The sequence below is a fragment of the Podarcis cretensis genome (genome assembly GCF_951804945.1).
Source record: "Podarcis cretensis genome assembly, chromosome: 14".
Classification (NCBI taxonomy): domain Eukaryota; kingdom Metazoa; phylum Chordata; class Lepidosauria; order Squamata; family Lacertidae; genus Podarcis; species Podarcis cretensis.
Genome location: NC_137183.1, coordinates 35472425 through 35492921, shown reverse-complemented (window position 1 = coordinate 35492921; position 20497 = coordinate 35472425). Strand labels below are relative to the sequence as shown.

Here is a 20497-nt window from a genome sequence, read left to right as displayed (position 1 = left end):
GGGGATCAGTTATCTGCAAAGTGTTTGCAGGAAAAGTCAGCTGCCTTTGAAAACGCCTGGAGCTCAGTTTACACAAAACAGCATGTTTTGGGGTGACTTTTTTAAAGGCATGTTTACTTCTTGACACAGTAGTATCTCAGATCACCTGGTGTCCCACGGGTTTCAGACGCTTTTGTAAGCACATTCATTTTTACTTTTTACCACATTAACATGGAAGTAGACAAAAAGAGAACCCAGGAAACCTAAATCATGAAAAAAATGAATGGACATTTCCCTTCTGTTATTAGAAAAGTTATCCCCAAAATACCATGAAAGTGAAATTTAACAAAACCTTTAATTTAATTAATATTAGGAAAAATTCTTTTTTAAAATAACAATAATTGAACTTTGTATCCTTTTACTAATATATTTGCCAGAAAATTGCAATAGTAAGGTTTAATATGAATTTGAAACTGTATATTTCAAAAAATACGTTTGTGAAAAATGATACAAAGTGTTTTAGAATAGTTCTAAACTCTATTTTTATTTATTCATTTTGTTTCAATATGTTGTTGTTTGTTGTTGTTTAGTCGTTTAGTCGTGTCCGACTCTTCGTGACCCCATGGACCAGAGAACGCCAGGCACTCCTGTCCTCCACTGCCCCCCGCAGCTTGGTCAGACTCATGCTGGTAACCTCGAAAACACTATCCAACCATCTCGTCCTCTGTCGCCCCCTTCTCCTTGTGCCCTCCATCTTTCCCAACATCAGGGTCTTCTCCAGGGAGTCTTCTCTTCTCATGAGGTGGCCAAAGTACTGGAGCCTCAGCTTCACAATCTGTCCTTCCAGTGAGCACTCAGGGCTGATTTCCTTCAGAATGGAGAGGTTTGATCTTCTTGCAGTCCATGGGACTCTCAAGAGTCTCCTCCAGCACCATAATTCAAAAGCATCAATTCTTCGGCGATCAGCCTTCTTTATGGTCCAGCTCTCACTTCCATACATCACTACTGGGAAAACCATAGCTTTAACTATACGGACCTTTGTTGGCAAGGTGATGTCTCTACTTCTCAAGATGCTGTCTAGGCCTGTCATTGCCCTTCTCCCAAGAAGCAGGCGTCTTTTAATTTCGTGGCTGCTGTCACCATCTGCAGTGATCATGGAGCCCAAGAAAGTAAAATCTCTCACTGCCTCTATTTCTTCCCCTTCTATTTGCCAGGAGGTGATGGGACCAGTAGCCATGATCTTCGTTTTTTTGATGTTGAGCTTCAGACCATATTTTGCACTCTCCTCTTTCACCCTCAATAAAAGGTTCTTTAATTCCTCCTCACTTTCTGCCATCAAGGTTGTGTCATCTGCATATCTGAGGTTGTTGATATTTCTTCCGGCAATCTTAATTCCGGCTAGGGATTCATCCAGCCCAGCCTTTCGCATGATGAATTCTGCATATAAGTTAAATAAGCAGGGAGACAAAATGCAGCCTTGCCGTACTCCTTTCCCAATTTTGAACCAGTCAGTTGTTCCATATCCAGTTCTAACTGTAGCTTCTTGTCCCACATAGAGATTTCTCAGGAGACAGATGAGGTGATCAGGCACTCCCATTTCTTTAAGAACTTGCCATAGTTTGCCATGGTCGACACAGTCAAAGGCTTTTGCATAGTCAATGAAGCAGAAGTAAATGTCTTTCTGGAACTCTCTAGCTTTCTCCATAATCCAGCGCATGTTTGCAATTTGGTCTCTGGTTCCTCTGCCTCTTCTAAATCCAGCTTGCACTTCTGGGAGTTCTCGGTCCACATACTGCTTGAGCCTTCCTTGTAGAATTTTAAGCATAACCTTGCTAGCGTGAGAAATTAGTGCAATTGTGCGATAGTTGGAGCATTATTTGGCACTGCCCTTCTTTGGGATTGGGATGTAGACTGATCTTCTCCAATCTTCTGGCCACTGCTGAGTTTTCCAAACTTGCTGGCATATTGAGTGTAGCACCTTAACAGCATCATCTTTTAAAATTTTAAATAGTTCAGCTGGAATACCATCACTTCCACTGGCCTTGTTATTTGCAGTGCTTTCTAAGGCCCATTTGACTTCACTTTCCAGGATGTCTGGCTCAAGGTCAGCAACCACACTACCTGGGGTATATGAGACATCCGTTTCTTTCTGGTATAATTCCTCTGTGTATTCTTGCCACCTCTTCTTGATGTCTTCTGCTTCTGTTAGGTCCTTTCCACTTTTGTCCTTTATTATGGAAATCTTTCTACGAAATGTTCCTTTCATATCTCCAATTTTCTTGAACAGATCTCTGGTTCTTCCCATTCTATTGCTTTCCTCTATTTCTTTGCATTGCTTGTTTAAGAAGGTCTTCTTGTCTCTCCTTGCTATTCTTTGGAAATCTGCATTCAATTTCCTGTATGTTTCACGATCTCCCTTGCATTTTGCTTGCCTTCTCTCCCCCGCTATTTGTAAGGCCTCATTGGACAGCCACTTTGCTTTCTTGCATTTCCTTTTCATTGGGATGGTTTTCGTTGCTGCCTCCTGTATAATGTTACGAGCCTCCATCCATAGTTCTTCAGGCACTCTGTCCACCAAATCTAAATCCTTAAACCTGTTCCTCACTTCCACTGTGTATTCATAAGGGATTTGACTTAGATTGTATCTTACCGGCCCAGTGGTTTTTCCTACTTTCTTCAGTTTAAGCTTGAATTTTGCTATAAGAAGCTGATGATCTGAGCCACAGTCAGCTCCAGGTCTTGTTTTTGCTGACTGTATAGAGCTTCTCCATCTTTGGCTGCAGAGAATATAATCAATCTGATTTCGATGCTGCCCATCTGGTGATGTCCATGTGTAGAGTCGTCTCTTGTGTTGTTGGAAAAGCGTGTTTGTGATGACCAGCTTGTTCTCTTGACAGAACTCTATTAGCCTTTGCCCTGCTTCATTTTGATCTCCAAGGCCAAACTTGCCAGTTGTTCCTTTTATCTCTTGACTCCCTACTTTAGCATTCCAATCCCCTATAATGAGAAGAACATCCTTCTTTGGTGTCACTTCTATAAGGTGTTGTAAGTCTTCATAGAATTGGTCAATTTCAGTTTCTTCAGCACCAGTAGTTGGTGCATAAACTTGGATTACTGTGATGTTAAAAGGTCTGCCTTGGATTTGTATCGAGATCATTCGATCATTTTTGAGATTGCATCCCAGTACAGCTTTTGCCACTCTTTTGTTGACTATGAGGGCCACTCCATTTATTTTACAGGTTTCTTGCCCACAGTAGTAGATATGATGGTCATCCGAACTGAATTCACCCATTCCCGTCCATTTTAGTTCACTGATGCCCATGATGTCAATATTTATTCTTGCCATCTCATTTTTGACCACCTCCAACTTACCCATGTTCATGGTTCTTACATTCCAGGTTCCTATGCAATATTTTTCTTTACAGCATTGGACTTTCCTTTCGCTTCCAGGCATATCCACAACTGAGCGTCCTTTCCGCTTTGGCCCAGCCGCTTCATCAGCTCTGGATCTACTTGTACTTGCCCTCCGCTCTTCCCCAGTAGCATGTTGGACGCCTTCCGACCTGAGGGGCTCATCTTCCAGCGTCAAGTGATTGATATATATATATATATATATATATATATATATATATATATATATATCACTTGATTATAAAGAAGATCCCTCAAAATGGTTTATGAAAAGAATAAATCTTGCAAAAAAACAGTTAGAATCAAGGATAAAATAAATACCAGAATAAAACACATGCCAAGATTCTACATGTCTTGATAGGCTTGCCTAAACAGAAGTGCTTTCAGCAAGCCTGAAAAGGGTAGAATCATGGAATTGTAGAGCTGGAAGTGATCCTGAGTGATCTAGTCCAACCTCTGCAATGCAGGAATCTTAACTAAAGCATCCATGAAGAATGACCATCCAACCTCTGCTTAAAAATCTCCAAGGAAGAAGAGTCCACCACCTCCAGAGGAAGTCTGCTCCACTGTCAAAAAACTGTTATTGCCAGAAAGTAATAACCCTCCTTTCTTGAAACTTGAACCCATTGGTTCGAGTCCTACCCTCCAGAGCAGTAGAAAGCAAGCTTGCTCCCTTTTCCATGTGACAGCCCTTGAGATATCTGAAGATAGTTATCATATCTCCTCTCAGACAGTGGCAGAGGATGGGGTGTGTGGGCCGCCCCGAGGGTCAAGTGTCATCACTGAAGGGGGTGACAAAAATATGAGTCTTTTGTTTTTTTTAAAGGGCTCACAAAAAATGGGTTCAGTCAAGAAATGTAATGAAACACGGCTGGCACTGGGCGCCACACCACGGGGGCCAGTACTTACTGTGGGGCCTGCAGTGTGCCTGAGCCATGCATCTCTCCTAGGAGTGACATGGTGGCTTGGGCGCCTGCAGACTCCGCACTGCCTGAAACAGCAGCATGGGGCTTGCGTCTGCCCACTGCCTCTCCCTCAGACACCCTACAGCTGAGGGGGAGGCGGAGGAGAGGTTCCACGCAACTCGCCCTGCCCCCATGGGCGGGTCACCCCACCCCCGGCTGCAGGACGCGCACACCGCACTGGGCACCCGAGCGGCTAGCTACACCACTGCTCTCAGTCTCCTCTTTTCCAGGCTAAACATCTTCAGCTCCTTCAAGTACTCCTCATAAAGCTTAGTTTCCAGAACCTTGACCATCTTGGTTGCCCTCCTCTGCACATGTTCCAGCTTGTCTACATCCTTCTTAAATTGCGGCACCCAGAACTGGTCACAGTATTCCAGGTGTGGTCTGACCAAGGCAGTCAAGAAGTCTTCAGACTTTTCCGCTGAATGCAGACAGGGACACAGGGGTGGAGTCAGCACACATGCACCCACAAGTTACGTCCATATGCATTCAAAGAACACATGAACAGAGCTCTAGAACTGTACACAGAGGAACAGAGGAAGATGGAGCCACATAATTGGTCCATCTATCTCTGTATCATCTACATTGACTGACAGTAGCACCCCACGGTTTCATACACTAGACATTCCCAGCCTTACCTGGACTGAACTTGGGACCTTCTGCATGCAGAGCATGGCCTCTCCCACTGGGCTGTGAAAGGAACATAGGAAACTACCTTACACTGAGTCAGATCATTGGTACATGTAGTTCAGTATTTTCTACACTCACTTATAACAACTCTCCAAGATTTGAAATTCCAGGATTCCTGGCCCTTCCTGCAGATTGCACTTGGGAGCATCAGAATACAAAGCTAGAGCCCTTCCCTGATGTGTGCTCTTACAAATTTTATAGCTTATTCCAGGCCTATTTATTGCCAGAAGATCCTTTGTTTCCTGTAAACATCACCTCTCAGCCTGCAAGGCAAGGACGTTTCGGGCTTGACAAACTACCACAGGGCAGAGCAACCTGCTCGGAGACAGCCATTAGCATCCAGAATAATGGAGTCTGTTTATTTCTTTTGCTTCTCCCATCAAATATGTAAGCACCTGTAATTGCTCTGCCACCTGTTGAGGGCTGCAAGCACCTGCTTGTTCCACTGTTCCATGATAGTAATTTAGACTGAAGCAGCATTTTAAATTTGCTAATCTCACTCATCATAATTACTGTGTAATACTTAATTGGAATTCGTGTAATTATTATTTTAAAACACTTTGCTCATTACAGTCAGAATTTTTAATTTGCAAAACACACAGTCAGATTCTAGATTTCTCTCCCTTTTGACCACTGAGAATGACACATACATTTTTTTTAATATTCCCAGTGACTTATGCAAGACAGAATTTCTGCATTTCAGGGCTGCCCAAAGTTGCCTTATCTTCACAGGAGGAATGAGTACATCTGTCCATTTTGGTTTTTCTCCACTTACTTTTCCAATCTTAAATTCTCCAAATTTCTACATCAGTTTGTGGGTTGTTTTTTTTCTTAAGGCCAGCTAATTAGTGCTCATTCCTCCTATTATGCATGTTTGTATGCAATCTTCCTTAATATACACATTTTTGCAAAGTAATTTTCTCTGATTTAATGCCTTTTATGTTATTTTAACTAATCTATGCATTTTATGCACACTTAATTTATGAATATGTATTCTTGTACCCATAACTTGGCTGAAGAACTGCTTTGCAAAATTAAGGGAAGTGGAAATTTCAAACAAAGGCTGTGTTCTGGTTCACATATTGTTCTGGAAAGTGTGAATTAGGAAGGTTTGCCTTTAAATGTGAACTGGATTAAATGTCTCCCCTAAAGTTCAAGACCAAGGTTCAGCTCAGAAAGGATTTATTGGAAATCAGGAGCAAGAAGAACAAGAATGGCAAACAGGGGTGCTCAGCCCAGCATATAAACACTTTAAGCCATCCCAGGCAACACACCTCCCCACCTGTGATAGGTTGTCTTATGTTGTGAATAGTGAATCATAACACTAGCTTTATCACAGCAGGGATTGGTTGCCTGCCAGCTACTAGCAAATGTCATTGGAGGGTTTTAGAATCCACTCTTCCTTTCTTATGCAGATGAAGCACCTGAGCTCCAGGAGGCATTAAGGCCTAGGCAATGTCATGTATACAGCCTGGTTTCTGTCTTCAATGCCTGCATACATAACATCCCCTGTCACTGGTTCAGAGCTGGTATGAGGCTATGCCTGAAACTTTGAAGACCATTTTGGAGGTGGATTATCAGATTCAGGCTGTTTGATGAGAAGTGATAAATAAAATAAAATAAAAATAATCCAAATATTAAAACACAAATGGTGGCCTTCCTGTCGAGAGAGGTATGGTGATTTAGAGATCTATCTGCCAGCTTTGGATGACAGAAGATAATTACAGACACACCTTGGAAGTTGAATGGAATCAGTTCCGGAAGTCTGTTTGACTTCCAAAACGTTCGGGAACCAAGGCACAGCTTCCTGCAGCCAATTGGAAGCCGTGGAAGTCATGTCAGATGTTTGGGTTCCAAAGAACGCTCAAAACCAGAACAATCACTTCTGTTTGTTGATCGTTCGGGAGCCAAAACGTTCGGTAACTAAGCCATTCAAATTCCAAGGTACGACTATACATGGTTATTGATAATATCCAGACAGATAGACTGGTTCTGTTAATCACTCTGAATATAGAGGGATCTGGGATTTATCCTCATTATGCTTGGATCAAAGCTGTTTTTCTGCTCTCTAAGCCTTGGACGGAAGACGAGCTGGCAAGCTGTGCAGCAACATTATCACACCCCAGTGCCACGTGATTGCCTTATAGTTCATTCAAATCACATCCTTCCTTTTTAAAACATCTTTGGGACAAGGAATCTGTACTGAGAAACTCCCCCCTCCATCTGCTGGGGGAAATCCACAATTTGAAAATCTGTGAGTACCCACCTTCTGTTGCTGAGAAAACAGAAAGGAAACTAATTGTTAAAGTTTCTAAAGCAAAGCGAAGAGCTTGATTTATAGTGGACAAGAAAGATTAAAATGGGCAATAGGAAATCCTCAATCCTTTTGTTTTGTTTCCTGTCACTAAAGAACTAGGGGAACCAAAAGTGACACAGCCATAATTAGCTGTGAGAAGGAAGCTGAAATGAATCTGCTTATGAGATAACACAGTTGCAGCTGTGGAAGTCCAGGACTTTTAAGGGTGAATATTAAGGTGGATTGAATGACTAATAAGATCTAGAACATTTAAAGCATCCAATATGCTAAAGGTTCCTTTGGACCATCCATTGACTGTTGGTATCATTCAACAGTTGATGACTGAACAATTAAAAATGATCAGATCAATATTTGATGGAGATGGAGATGAAGAAAATGATGGGGGGGGAGAGCCAGAGGAATATAAGGTTGAAACATTCCAGCTTGTCAATATCCTTCTTGGGAACATCATTCACACAGGGTCAAGAACAAGAGTGAGATTTATACTCCCACAATGCAGCAACTCCTCTCCCAGTGGAACAATGTAATCAAGAGAGACAATGAGGAAGCTTCTTTGCAGAGACCTCTTTGCGCTGGAAAAGCATTGCATCCCTCTTGTACTGCATTGCACTGTAGACAGCATAGTATGCTAAAGACAATAGCTTGAAGATTGTGTGTGTGGATTCAGTTTATTAATCTTAATTTAGGAGGAAATTGTCTCCACCATACCCATCTGATATCTCAGAACAGCAAGCAGCCTGTTAACATCATCTGCTAACTCTGCATCTCTGCTTTCTGACAATATTTTAACACTACAGAAAAGGCATTCCTGCTGTGTGGAACTAGGAAGCTGGTATTTTTATCCAGACACATTCCTAGATGTAGATTTATTTATAATTTGGAGCGCCAGGTGAATGCCTGTGGATACTGTGGCAGCAAATGATGAATTAACCCAAGTAGCCATATATATTAAAGCCATATAGTCATGCAAATGATTTCACTTTTCCAGAACTTGAAATGCCGAGTTGGCTGCTTGTGCTATCTTTTAAAAATAAATCTTTCCAGAATTATGTTGCACTGTCTTCCAGCCTTGTATATGACTTGCATAATCTGAAACTATTACTCTGAAAAAGGTGCATATATGGATGTAACTGTCATGGAAACATTTCTTTCTTTCCTTCAGGTGATCATTGGAATGTAACATTACCTGCCCACCATGCTTTGCTAGTAAGAATGAGTAAAGAATTTACAAAGCAGTGGGGCAGGAACAAAGCAACCTTTTGAAGTATCGTAGATAGTTAGGAAAGAACACCACCAAAACACAGAATCATCCAAGCTACAGTGAATACAGTTGAACCCCTGGCCTGAAGATGGGTATTTCTCCTGCAGCCATGAGCTTCCGTTTGATATGATTCACATGCCTTTGCCCTGGGAGACCAGGGTTCAAATCCCCACTCAGCCTTGAAGCTCACTGGATGACCTTGGCCCAACCACTCACTCACAACCTAAACTACCTCACAGGATTGTTGTGAAGATAAAATGGGGAAAACTTTAAGTTCCTTGGAGGAAAGCTGGGACAAAAATGCAATAAAACAAACAAACAAACAAACAAATGGTTTAGAACTAGGCTATTTGAAAGACTGTATTCCCTCATTTGAACCTCCTCATATTCTGAGCTCCCGTTGCTCGGTCCCTGCTCCTGCCAACCTAGCAGTTCGAAAGCACATCAAAGTGCAAGTAGATAAATAGGTATCATTCCAGCGGGAAGGTAAATGGCGTTTCTGTGTGCTGCTCTGGTTCACCAGAAGCGGCTTTGTCATGCTGGCCACATGACCCGGAAGCTGTACGCCGGCTCCCTCGGCCAATAAAGCGAGATGAGCGCCGCAACCCCAGAGTCGGTCACGACTGGACCTCATGGTCAGGGGTCCCTTTACCTTTACCTATATTCTGAGCTCTTCAGAGGAGGCCCTTCTTTTTATCATGCTTCATAGGAATGTGAGACAGGGCCTTCTCAGTAGCTGCTCCCAGACTTTGAAACCACCTCCCTAGAGACTTTCTTATTCTAACAGGCTTTGGGGAATGGACTGCTTTTAATGAATGGGATGGTGTTGTACTGTTTTGATTGTAATTATCTGTATGTTTTTAATAGATCACGTATAGATAGATAAATAGTTAGGTAATTGGTTTTTTAATGGGTTTTGCTTTGTTTTGTTTTTAGATGTTCCTATGTTATCTGTAAGCTCCCTTGAGTCCCTGTCAGGGAAAAAGGCAGAAGACATGATAGATAGATAGATAGATAGATAGATAGATAGATAGATAGATAGATATAGATATAACATAAATTAATTAATTAACCTTCAGCATGTGTTCTAGTCACTGCTGGACTCTAAGGTCATGAAACGATTGACACTTGTCAGTGCTTAGAAGCTTCTCTGCAATTAAGAGCTTTGCCTTATCAGAACATTCAATTGAATGTTTGTACGTGTTCCCTAAAGGAAAACAGAATCAGAAATGTAGAGCTGGAAGTGCTCCAAGAGTCATCTAGTCCAGCTCCCTGCAGTGCAGGAATCACAGCTAAAGAATCCTTGATAGATGGTCATTCAACCTTTGCTTAAAAACCTGCAAGGAAGGAGAGTCCACCACCTTCTGATATAGTCCATTCCACTGTCAGAAAGTTCTTCCTAATGTTTAATCACCATCTCCTTTCTTATTATTTGAATCAATTGGCCCAGGCCCTACCCTCTGGAGCAGCAGGTGATGATACTCCAAGGTGATCACTGAAATTAAGCAAGATCAGGGCTTTTCCCCCAGCCAGAACTCAGTTCCAGCACCTCTCAGGTGGGCACCATTGCCATCATAAGAGAACAAAGGAGGTGTTCATGGTGAGTTCTGGCACTTCTTTTTCTAGAAAAATAGCACTGGGCAAGATTGCATATAAAAGTGTGTATAGTAGGAGACATTCACGTGAAAGAGCTGAGCAATTTTCATGAGAATGTCTTTAAGAAAATGCAGACTGGTATAGAAATGTGGTGTGCTCAACTTAAGCTTTGAAAAATGAGAAACTGAGAGAAAGCAAAATGGACAGATTTGCCCTTCCCTATTGCCAACTGTGTCTCCCAAGGAGTGGTGAAGCACTCCATTCTCCATTCCTTTCAGCTGAGATGGCTCAAAAAGCACTTGGTGTTTTCTTTTATTTTTCCCTTACACCACTCCTTTGCTGAAGCATTCATCAGCTGTTCTTACCCGACCACGAAGTTGATAAGCTCCCTCTATGAGCCAGCCCCACTATGAGAACGCTACAAGCAATTATTTAATCTTTGTAACCCAAAGCTACTTCAGAACCACAGTAGTCTAATTAAAATGTCTTTTAATATATCATTGATTTCTCAATATGACTGCAAAGGTCCACTTCACTCTCAGTATTAGTTTGATGCTGCCTCTGCCTCCAGCCAAGCTTTATATATAATCATTAAAAACAGAAGAAATAATAATTGGAGGGAGTTTGGAAAAAAGGAACTACATAAACACCTATCTAGTTTGGGGGAGAAACTTGATCGTGAGATATTTCTCCTGGAACTGCTCACTGCTCTGTGTGTAGGTGTTCTAGTTTAATTGGTGCATGCAAATGATTTGGAGAATAATGTTTGGAAGGGTGTATAAGAAGGGCTGTCATGTGCTGGCTGGTGATGATGAACCATGGCTCACTCATGTTGGTTTTACTTGGAAATAAGCCAAGCTACTGCTCCCAAAAGTTGGGAAGGCACTGCAGTGAAACATCCACTTTGAACATAGGAAGAGCCTGCTGGATCAGGTCAGTGGCTTCAGCATCCTATTCTCACAGTGGCCAGTCAGATGCTCCAATGAGATGCACAAAAGCAGGATCTAAGGGCAGCAGCATCCCATAGTTTCCAGGAAATGGTATTCAGAAGCATCACTGCCTCTGACCATGCCAGCGGAGCCATTGTGGTTAATAGCCCATGATAGACATATCGTCCACGAATTTAGTCATTCATGCAGGTGGCCATAACTGCCTCTTGTGGGAGAAAGTTCCCTAGCCTATGTCTTTTCCCAATCTTCCAAAATTCAGCTTCATGTCCATGAGTTGTCCATGAGCTATAGTGTTATGAGAGAGGGAGAAAAAGGGAGAAGAACATCATGCATCACTTCATATGCCTATTCACCTCTTACTTGCCTTTTCTCTAAAGTTAAAAGGCCCAAATGTTGTAACCTTTATTTACTGGGGAGTTGCTCCATGCCCTTGATCAGTCTGGCTACCCTTTTCTGAACCTTCTCCTTTTTAGCTGAGGTGACCAGAACTGTTCACAGGATTCCAAATGCAGAAGATCCCTAGTTAAGTCCTCTGCCTGAAACTGTGGAGATCCATTGCTGGTCAGTGTAGATGGACCAATGGTCTGATTCAGTGTAAGGTAGCTTCCTATGTTCTTTATTTCTGAGCCAAATCCTCTTCATCCTTGCAAAACCCACAAAGTTTCTGATTCTGCTGCAGTCCTTGGAAATATATACTTTCCCAAGTGCCTCTGGTCATTTAACATTCTTTATGACATTTCCACCCCATCTTTCCTTTGCAGAGCTCAGGGCAAAAGACAACAAAGATATAACAATATAAATTAACACATTAAAAAATGCTTTTTATAAACTTAGCATGCCAGGCACCTCTTTCCTTCCCACTGCCTGTGTCTGAAGCACCAGAAGCCCAACTACTAAGTTGGTTAGCGGCTTTTAAGGAAAAGGGAGAGGGGTTTGGGAATCCAGAGTCTGAGTGAGTGGGGCCAATCTGAGAATTCTTCTCAGTGTGAATTAAAATCTGAACCAGAGAATAATTCAGAACCCACAGTGAACAAGATGAACTCTCAAGACACATGTCTCTCTTCCTGACCATAAAAATATTTTATGTTGTGCTGTGGTGAAATTTGCCTTCCGCTTTCTCAAAAGTTTTCTCCTCCAAACCCCAAGGCTTCCATTTTTAACACTTTAAAATTTGGGTTTTATGTATATACACAAGCACAAACAAGTATTTTATATATACCACCTTCCACTTAACCTGCGGGTCCTGGGCTTAATACAATATACAGTAATATATTGTTCAAATTAAATCATTTTATTTACAAAGTTTATAACTAAAAAATCTCTCTACTACTTAATTTGCAATGTATCGGGGGGGGGGGGAGGGAAAACCATATGTACAGCAAAGACCAGCAATTTAGCTATAGGGATAAGAGAAAGCAACTATTTTCAGAAACTTTCTTTGTTATCATTGTTCATTTTCCCCATTTTGTATTATCTGAATCATTTCGGATGCACAGCATAAATCTCATGTGCATAATTCTGCGATAGAGGGGAATGCTTCCATAGAATAATTAACATGACTGTAATAAAAAGTTATGAACCAGTTCAAGCGAAATGATTTGGAATGCTTTTATTTATTTATTTTTCAAGAAAGAAAGTTGAGGGCCTAAAATACTGATTTATGGGATGAATGGGAAAGGTTCCGATGCCTTCTATGCTAGGTACATAATTAATGATTTTAAATCCATAATGAAATGCATTTCACGGCTTCTTATATCAATAATGTATGCTGATGCACCGTGAAAGCTTCCTGCTTTGTTTGTGCCAAATGACAAGTGCAAGTCAGAGGGACAAGACCTCCATCTTTGCAGTCTTAAGACTCCGCAGTGATCACTGAGAACCTGGCCTCCCACCTTGGTAGAAGCAGAGATTGAATTCCAACACCCAGGGAGCCATTCTAAGAGGAGTGGGGACCTTCCAGATAATATTGGACTCACAGCTCCCATCTAGCCCAAGCTAGCATGGCCTATTATCAGGGATGATGGGAGTTGTAGTCCACAAACCACAGGAGGGTCAAAGGTTAACTACCCCTGCATCATATCCACTGTCACCCTAGAAGGCCAAAAACCATTTTGGGATTCAGGAAGGGTCACCTCAGATATTGTTAAGAGATGGTTTGCTAAGATCCTTGCAAGAATTTTGCCAGCCACAACTAATAAGAGAGATGCTTCGATAGTTTCCACAATCAGTTCTGTCACCTTTTTTAAACAGATTTATCTCACTGGAGTAGAAATCATATATCAAACAGATGGAAAGCTCTTCAATCTGAGCAGGCTGAAAGCAAAGAGTAAGGTTACCAAAACTTCCGTCATAGAGCTTCAGTATGCTGGTGACAACGTAGTGTGTGCACACTCAGAGGATGACCTCCAAACCATCCTAAATATCTTTGCAGAAGCTAATGAAAAGCTTGACCTATCACTCAATATCCAAAAAACCAAAGTGCTGCACCAACAAGTACAAAATAACGCCTCTGCAGTGCCACAAATCCAACTCAATGGTGTAACGTTGGAAAATGTCTTCTCCTACCTAGGCAGTTATCTTTCCACAAGGGCCAACATTGATGCCAAAATCCAGCATTGCCTGAGCTCTGTGAGTGCGGCTTTCTCCCAAGTGAAGTGCAGAGTGTTTGAGGACCGGGACATTCACAGGGAAACCAAAATGCTTGTTTACAAAGCTATTGTACTACCAACATTACTATATGCTTGTGAAACATGGACTACTTATAAATGCCATCTCTAACTCCTTGAAAGATTCCATCAACGGTGTCTCCGAAAAATTATACACATCACTTGGGAAGACAGGCGAACTAATATCAGTGTAATGGAAGAAGCAAAGATCACCAGTGTTGAAGCAATGATTCTTCAACATCAACTTCGTTGGACTGGTCATGTTGTGCGAATGCCTGATGATCGTCTTCCAAAGCAACTACCCTATTCCAAACTTAAAAATGGAAAGCATAATGCTGGTGGTCAACAAAAGAGGTTTAAATACTGTCTCAAGGCAAATCTAACAAAAATATAGTATACAGTAAACACGGACAACTGGGAAACACTGGCCTGCGAGCACTCCAGCTGGAGAACAGCCTTTACCAAAGGTGTCATGGGCTTTGAAGACACTCGAACTCAGGATGCAAGGGAGAAACGTGCTAAGAGGAAGGCATGCTTGGCAAATCCACACCGTGATCAACTCCCGCCCGGAAACCAATGTCCCCACTGTGGAAGGACGTGTGGATCCAGAATTGGCCTCCACAGTCACTTAAGGTCTCATTGTTAAAACCATGCTTATGGAAGACAATCTTACTTGGCTACGGGTGATCACCAAAGAAGAAGACCCCTGTATCATACAGGCTACAGAGTCGAATAAGGCATAGCACCTTCTCCTGGGTTCAGAGCTTGGAAAGTTTATTTTGAAAAGGAACTAGTGCTAGCTTATGCTCAGCGTGTCCAAGAAAAGATCTAATTCCAGCTCACAGCCATCCTTTTGCAAAACAAACTAATTTGGTTCATGTTCATGTCATGGTTCAATTCACATTGATCTAAATGATCCTTGATAAAAAATTTCCACTATCCAGAATACTACAAGCTGCTATGCTGAGGGATACAATATGCTTCAGAACACTGAGAAAATATGAAAAAACACACACCGTGGAATGTGAATGGTTTTATTTATTTCCCCAGCAATTATGATCTTTTAGTAGCCACAGTCCTGCAGTGCCTTTTTATTCAGGCTGCTATGACTTTCTTCTCTGGGTATGAAAACCACAGATCTGCTGTTATAGATACGTTTCCCAAACAGAGAACAGATTTGAAAAATAGTATTGTCCCACTCGTGGGGTACAGGGACTTACCTGTAGGAAATGATGAGCACTGGAGTTGATCTTGCACAGAAGGTAAAACTAATGGCCCAGTCTCTATTATGTCACCATTATTGAGTTGTATTCAGCTAAGACAGTGGTTCTCAAAGGGTGTGGCAGGAGAGGATGGCAAGCATGGTGGGAAGAGTCAATGACAGTAAGTGAAACATTTAAACTTTTCAGTTTAACATATTGTTATGAATAGGGATTTCCAACTTTGATAAATATGAAAGATCAGAAAAGAGAAAGGCTTCTTTGTGGAGATGAGAGTTTGTCTCAAATTTGACAGAATATAAATGAGATTGTGTGCCCAGCCACAGAGTCCCCCCTCTTGGCGCACCTAACTGCTGAATGGTAAAACGAATGGACACAAGAACTGTCTGGGATTTAAATGGCCGCAACTTTATTGATTTCTGATGTAGGAAGCTTTGTCAAAGGCATTGGGCGTGTATCCCTCTCAGACCCCCTTCTGGAGGACTGAGACATGACAGGGTCTATTTGGGGGTCGCTCCATCACAAAACACAGGTTTACACAGATGGCCCCCAAACCCTGAGGGAAGCTCTTTGGCCCACTAGCCGTAAGCACTTCGCTCTTTGGACAGAGACTTCCCTCCAGACCCCTCTAATGGGGGTACCCTGTTAACACTGCCACAGGGAACAGGGAATGGGCGAATCACCACTTCACCACACCCTGAATGGATGAAAGACTATAGGATTCTGCCCAAGGCCTAAACCACCAAAGTTGTGACTAGGGCTATGGGGAAGGCAAAAATTGCAGAGCAGGAGAAATTCCTTCCCAGCTCTGCATATGGCAACCATCAAAAGACCATGGCAAAATCCGGCTCACTGAAAAGAAACAGCAGTAATCAGCTATTAATGAAGGGCTGGGAAGAGTGGGTGACATTCCCGGGCCAACTGGATACTGTGCAAAGTGGTCCCATCCTCCACTCCCAGGGCTGCCATGGATTGGCTCATTTGAAGGATGGGTTTGGCGGGAACCTGTGAGCCTCCACGGCGACCAGAGGGGGTGGGAAAACAGCCTAAAATGGTGTCACACATCTGGGCGAAAGAGGAGGCACCGCATTGGGCTGCAACCACCTCTCACCAGCAAGACAATAAGCAGCCATTACCCAGCAAAACCAATCGCACACCTCTCACATCTCTCATTGAGTTTGTATACATACAGTACCTAAAGTATGTAAGGGGCTCATTTATAATTATATTTTGGGAATCATTCAAGTTATGTAGCTGCATTGTTTTATACTTTCTGGATGCCCCATGATCATATTATAAAGTTACTGTGTTCTGTGTTATAAATCAAGCACAGCTAGGAGTTGTTAAAAAAAAGTTGCTACAACATGAGCAAATTTTTATTCTGAAAGTGTGGTCCAGAGAAAAATGTCTAAGAACCACTGAATAAGGACACATTCACACCAGACCTTTAAAATGTTATGTTGTCACTTTAAATAGTCACAGCTTCATCCAAAGAATCATGGGAACCTTAGTTTGTTAAGAGTGCTGAGATGTTAGGAGGCCCCTATTCCCTTCCCGTAGCTAAAATTTTCAGAGTCAATAGCTCGATAGATTAAAGTAAAGGGAAGCTGGAGGTCTCTCATTGTATCTGTCTTAACCCCTCTTCTGCAAGCTGAGCTGCTGCAGCTTTTTATCTATTTTTATCTGTTTAAGTCCTATGGGTAAGGCTGCCATAAGTCTGGACATTACCGTGATTTCAAAGGCAGAATTTGTCCTGGATCTTAGGCAAGTCAATTTTGGGGGGTTCCTTAAAAAAGCTCAACAACTGTTTGGGCGTCCTGGTTTTTACTTTTTGAAATATGGCAACCCTAATCTCTCTTCACAGGAAAGCACGAATATCCATGGAAATAAAGAGGACAGAGTTGCAGAGCATACTTGTAACTGTGCCTCTATGACCTATGAGCCTGTAAGAGACGCTGTAACAACATGTAACAGACCAGGCTATTTTCTTCATTTATATAATTCTCATTTCAAAAGTGGCAAGAGAAATATTGTTCCCTCAATTGTCTCCATCAGGAGAAAAATACTGGTTTCAGCATTAAGATTCATGTAATTTGCTGTCATCATTGATTTTAAGCTCCTGCTCGCCAGCATTCTCTGTGTTATAAAGGCATTTCCCTCCCTTTTGGAGCACATTTGCCTTGAATGGACTTCTGCTTTAATGTTGTGTTGCATTTATAGGCTGACATTTGATGAACAATGCCTTTCATCTTGCAGTTCTTGAATGCTGCTTAGCAAACATTTACTCATTTTTTTTTTTTTTTACTCTGCTCTCCAAAACACCTCTCCTCCCCGCTTCCCAATTGGTGTGAATATTTTTTACTTAAATTAACAGGCTGGATAGGTGCCATTGAGGAGAGGAATTTATGGAGAATTGCATGCTGATCCTATAACCTTTATGAATGCTCCACTAATTTCAGTTTGCTTGCTCATTCACTCACCCATTCATTCATATTTTTGGCTTGTCAAGGTCACTTGAGCTCAGGGTCAATAGAATAAATGATTGAAACAAAACTAGGGATGAAGCACCACTGGAATCCATGGTGGAACCACAGCTTCTGGGAGGTGTGGTGCAGCCCTGTGACCCATTACTTTTTGGCAGGTTTAATAACCTCTCTGGAAATGAAGGGAGACCTTCCATTAGGATAGCACCACAAATAAGGAGGACACAGGCCTCACAACTAATATTGGACTCAGTCCATAATTCTTCAGCTGTTTTGTCTCCAAAGAGAATCAATGCTTTACTACTTTTCTGGGGGGAAATAGAAAAAAGAAGAAGTGTATTGTCATAGGCAGTATGTGCCCATTCCATTTTGCTTAGCTGCCTTCTTTGGAAGGTTTGTGTGAAAATCTTGCAGACACTTATTCCACTGCCTTATAGCCGCCGTCCAAATTGCTATAAGGCAATCAAAGGTAGATTGTGCTATAAATTGCTCTTTGAGACTTAGTGAAGCAGGAATTTCCAAATTCATCTAAAAAAAGTTTCATTTTAGGCAAAATCTGGTGGCAATCCTAGTTGATGGCCATATTTAAATTGTTGGGAAGGAAAGGATCTCAAAAGTTCTAGACAATTAAGGTAGCAATTTCTGAAAAAGGGGTGTGGGGGCAATTGCCTCCACAGCTTTAATACTGATTGTACCATAAAAGAAGGACAAAGGCTCTGCAAATTTCAGTAAAATGCAATAGTGTGTTGGCAATTCACTGCAAGGATATGTTACCTGTCATTGCTCATGCTGGGTCTGTTCAGTTGACCAACTGAGAAGTTCAGATCCCACTGCTGTGAATGTGTTGAATTAATAATGGCATTTGTCATAATGTTTTGGAGATAACAGGGAAACACACCAAGGCGAGTTTCTCAGCTCCCAGTGGATCCTTCTATTTCATGCTTGTCACTGTTCATAAGCTTTAACGTGAATTAATACTGCTTTATCAATCATTTTTATGCAAAACAATAGCCAGACCTACCCACAGTGGCAAAAACTTCCCCTTGAATCAATGAACTTTGCATGCTGCTTTACAAACTGTTGAATGTAAGACAAACACACGGAAATGCCAACAAGGCAGTCACAATTACAGAGTTTTTCCCACCATCGTGAACAAACTTGCAGGGTTATATTGTTCCACTGCAGCCTTCTGTCATGTGGAAGGGTTGAGCGATGGCATGCAGTGTAATTGATCCACCTCATGAGGAATGAATAAGGCAATCTGTTCAAATGGACTACCTAACCTGTTTACCATGTGCACATTCCCTAAGTCAGGGGAAGGAAATCTGTTACCACTGGGGTGCTTTGGTCAGTGGTAGAGCATCCATCTGTCCTGTCTGCAGAAGCTCTCCCATTTGAAATCCTGGAGAGCTGCTGGCCATCAGTGTGGACAAAACTGGGCTAAATGGGTCGGTGATCTGGAAGAACCATTTGCTTTTTATGCAGAAATTCTCAGTTTCTTTTTTTAAAAAAATAATTTTTATTGGGTTTTCACATTTTAACAACACACACACAGAAGAAAATAAAAACAAAACATGTATAATTTCATAACCTTATTTTCTTAACCCCGCTCCCTGACTTCCCCCCACCCCCCCTTCATACATCCCAATTCCAATAATTAGCTTAGCAGGTTCTTATCTCCCATCTTTAACATATTATTATTGTTATTTTTAAAATTAATTCTTATTACTTGGCCAAATTTTAATTATCCAATTTTCTTATAAATATAAATCCTTTTCTAAGGTCGACCCAAATTCCCTTCCACAAATTTCCCCCTTTTTATATTAAATGTAAAACATAATAGCCAAACACAAAAGTCATAAAAATTTTAAAATTCTGTTCTCCCCTCCCTCCCTACCCCGGTTTCTGTCCCTTCCCAAATAAATGTCCACAAAAACAGTTCTTAGCCTGGATTCCTCACATCAGAGGCCTTTAAATCTCTGTCAGTCTCTCTCTGCCGGTTTAGTTGGTAGCCCTCTTTGTTGGTCCTCGGGTCCCGAAGGAGCTCTGGCACAGTCTCATCAAATTATCTTCCATCCGAGATACTTGGTAACAGCTGCTGCAAAAGGTCAAGTAATCTCCCATGCTCAAAGAGGAAGTCCCAATCATATTTCTTATTTCTTTTAAGTTCCAGTATTCCAAGTGTTCCAGAGGTTTCCTCTTTCCTCTTTCGCATCTTTCGCAGATTGGTAATCCCAAGATCATCTTCTTTATGTTCTGACAATGTAGGCTTCAGATTGGTACTCTCCTGTACTTTCTTAACTCCTTCTTCCCTCTCCTCCAGTTCCAAAAATATCTCCTCTGGCTCAGCTGCAAATTTTATTTCAGTTAAATCCTTTATGCATTCAGTAGAGTTGCTTGTTTTAGAGTTCAAGGTTATAAGTTGTTTGTTCATAGCCATGCTCTGCTCTTGCAGTATTCCCACGAGAAAAAACATTCTTTCTATCTCTGCCTGTAATTTTCCATCTGTAGCCATTGTAATGTTTCAAAGTTTCCCCTAGGGGGATTCTGGTTACTTAATAGTCCTTTCCCAACAGTCTATTACTTTGTTATTAATAACTGCTTTGTTCCCGTGCACTTTAATTCAAATGTAGCAAATTCAGTCCAGAGAGATGTTAAACAATAAGATTTTTAAGTTTAATTGCCCGTTTGACAGCTCCTTTGACAGCTGTCAAACTCCTTATTCCTTTTCCTCCAGCTCACACACAGGGCACTCCCGGGTCGGGGGGGGGGGGTTAGACAAAAGCTTCTAAAGTTCAACTCTTACTCTCCAGCACAAATCTTCTTCTGTCAAAATTCATGGAATTAATATCTTTTAACTCGAAAAAAAGAGAGATCTCTCCACCTTAGTTCTCCGATCCTTGCTTTAAATCTTTTGTAGATTGAGGGGGTGCGGACTTCCCTTTAACACATCCCCCGG

At 41.7% G+C, this 20497-nt stretch overlaps 1 protein-coding gene across 17 annotated transcripts in view; it reads left to right on the top strand.

Annotated features, from left to right (window-relative positions):
- The window catches only part of RBFOX1 (RNA binding fox-1 homolog 1), a 1485186-nt gene that overhangs the window by 428653 nt on the left and 1036036 nt on the right, over positions 1–20497 (top strand). The gene's annotated exons all lie outside the window — the stretch shown is intronic.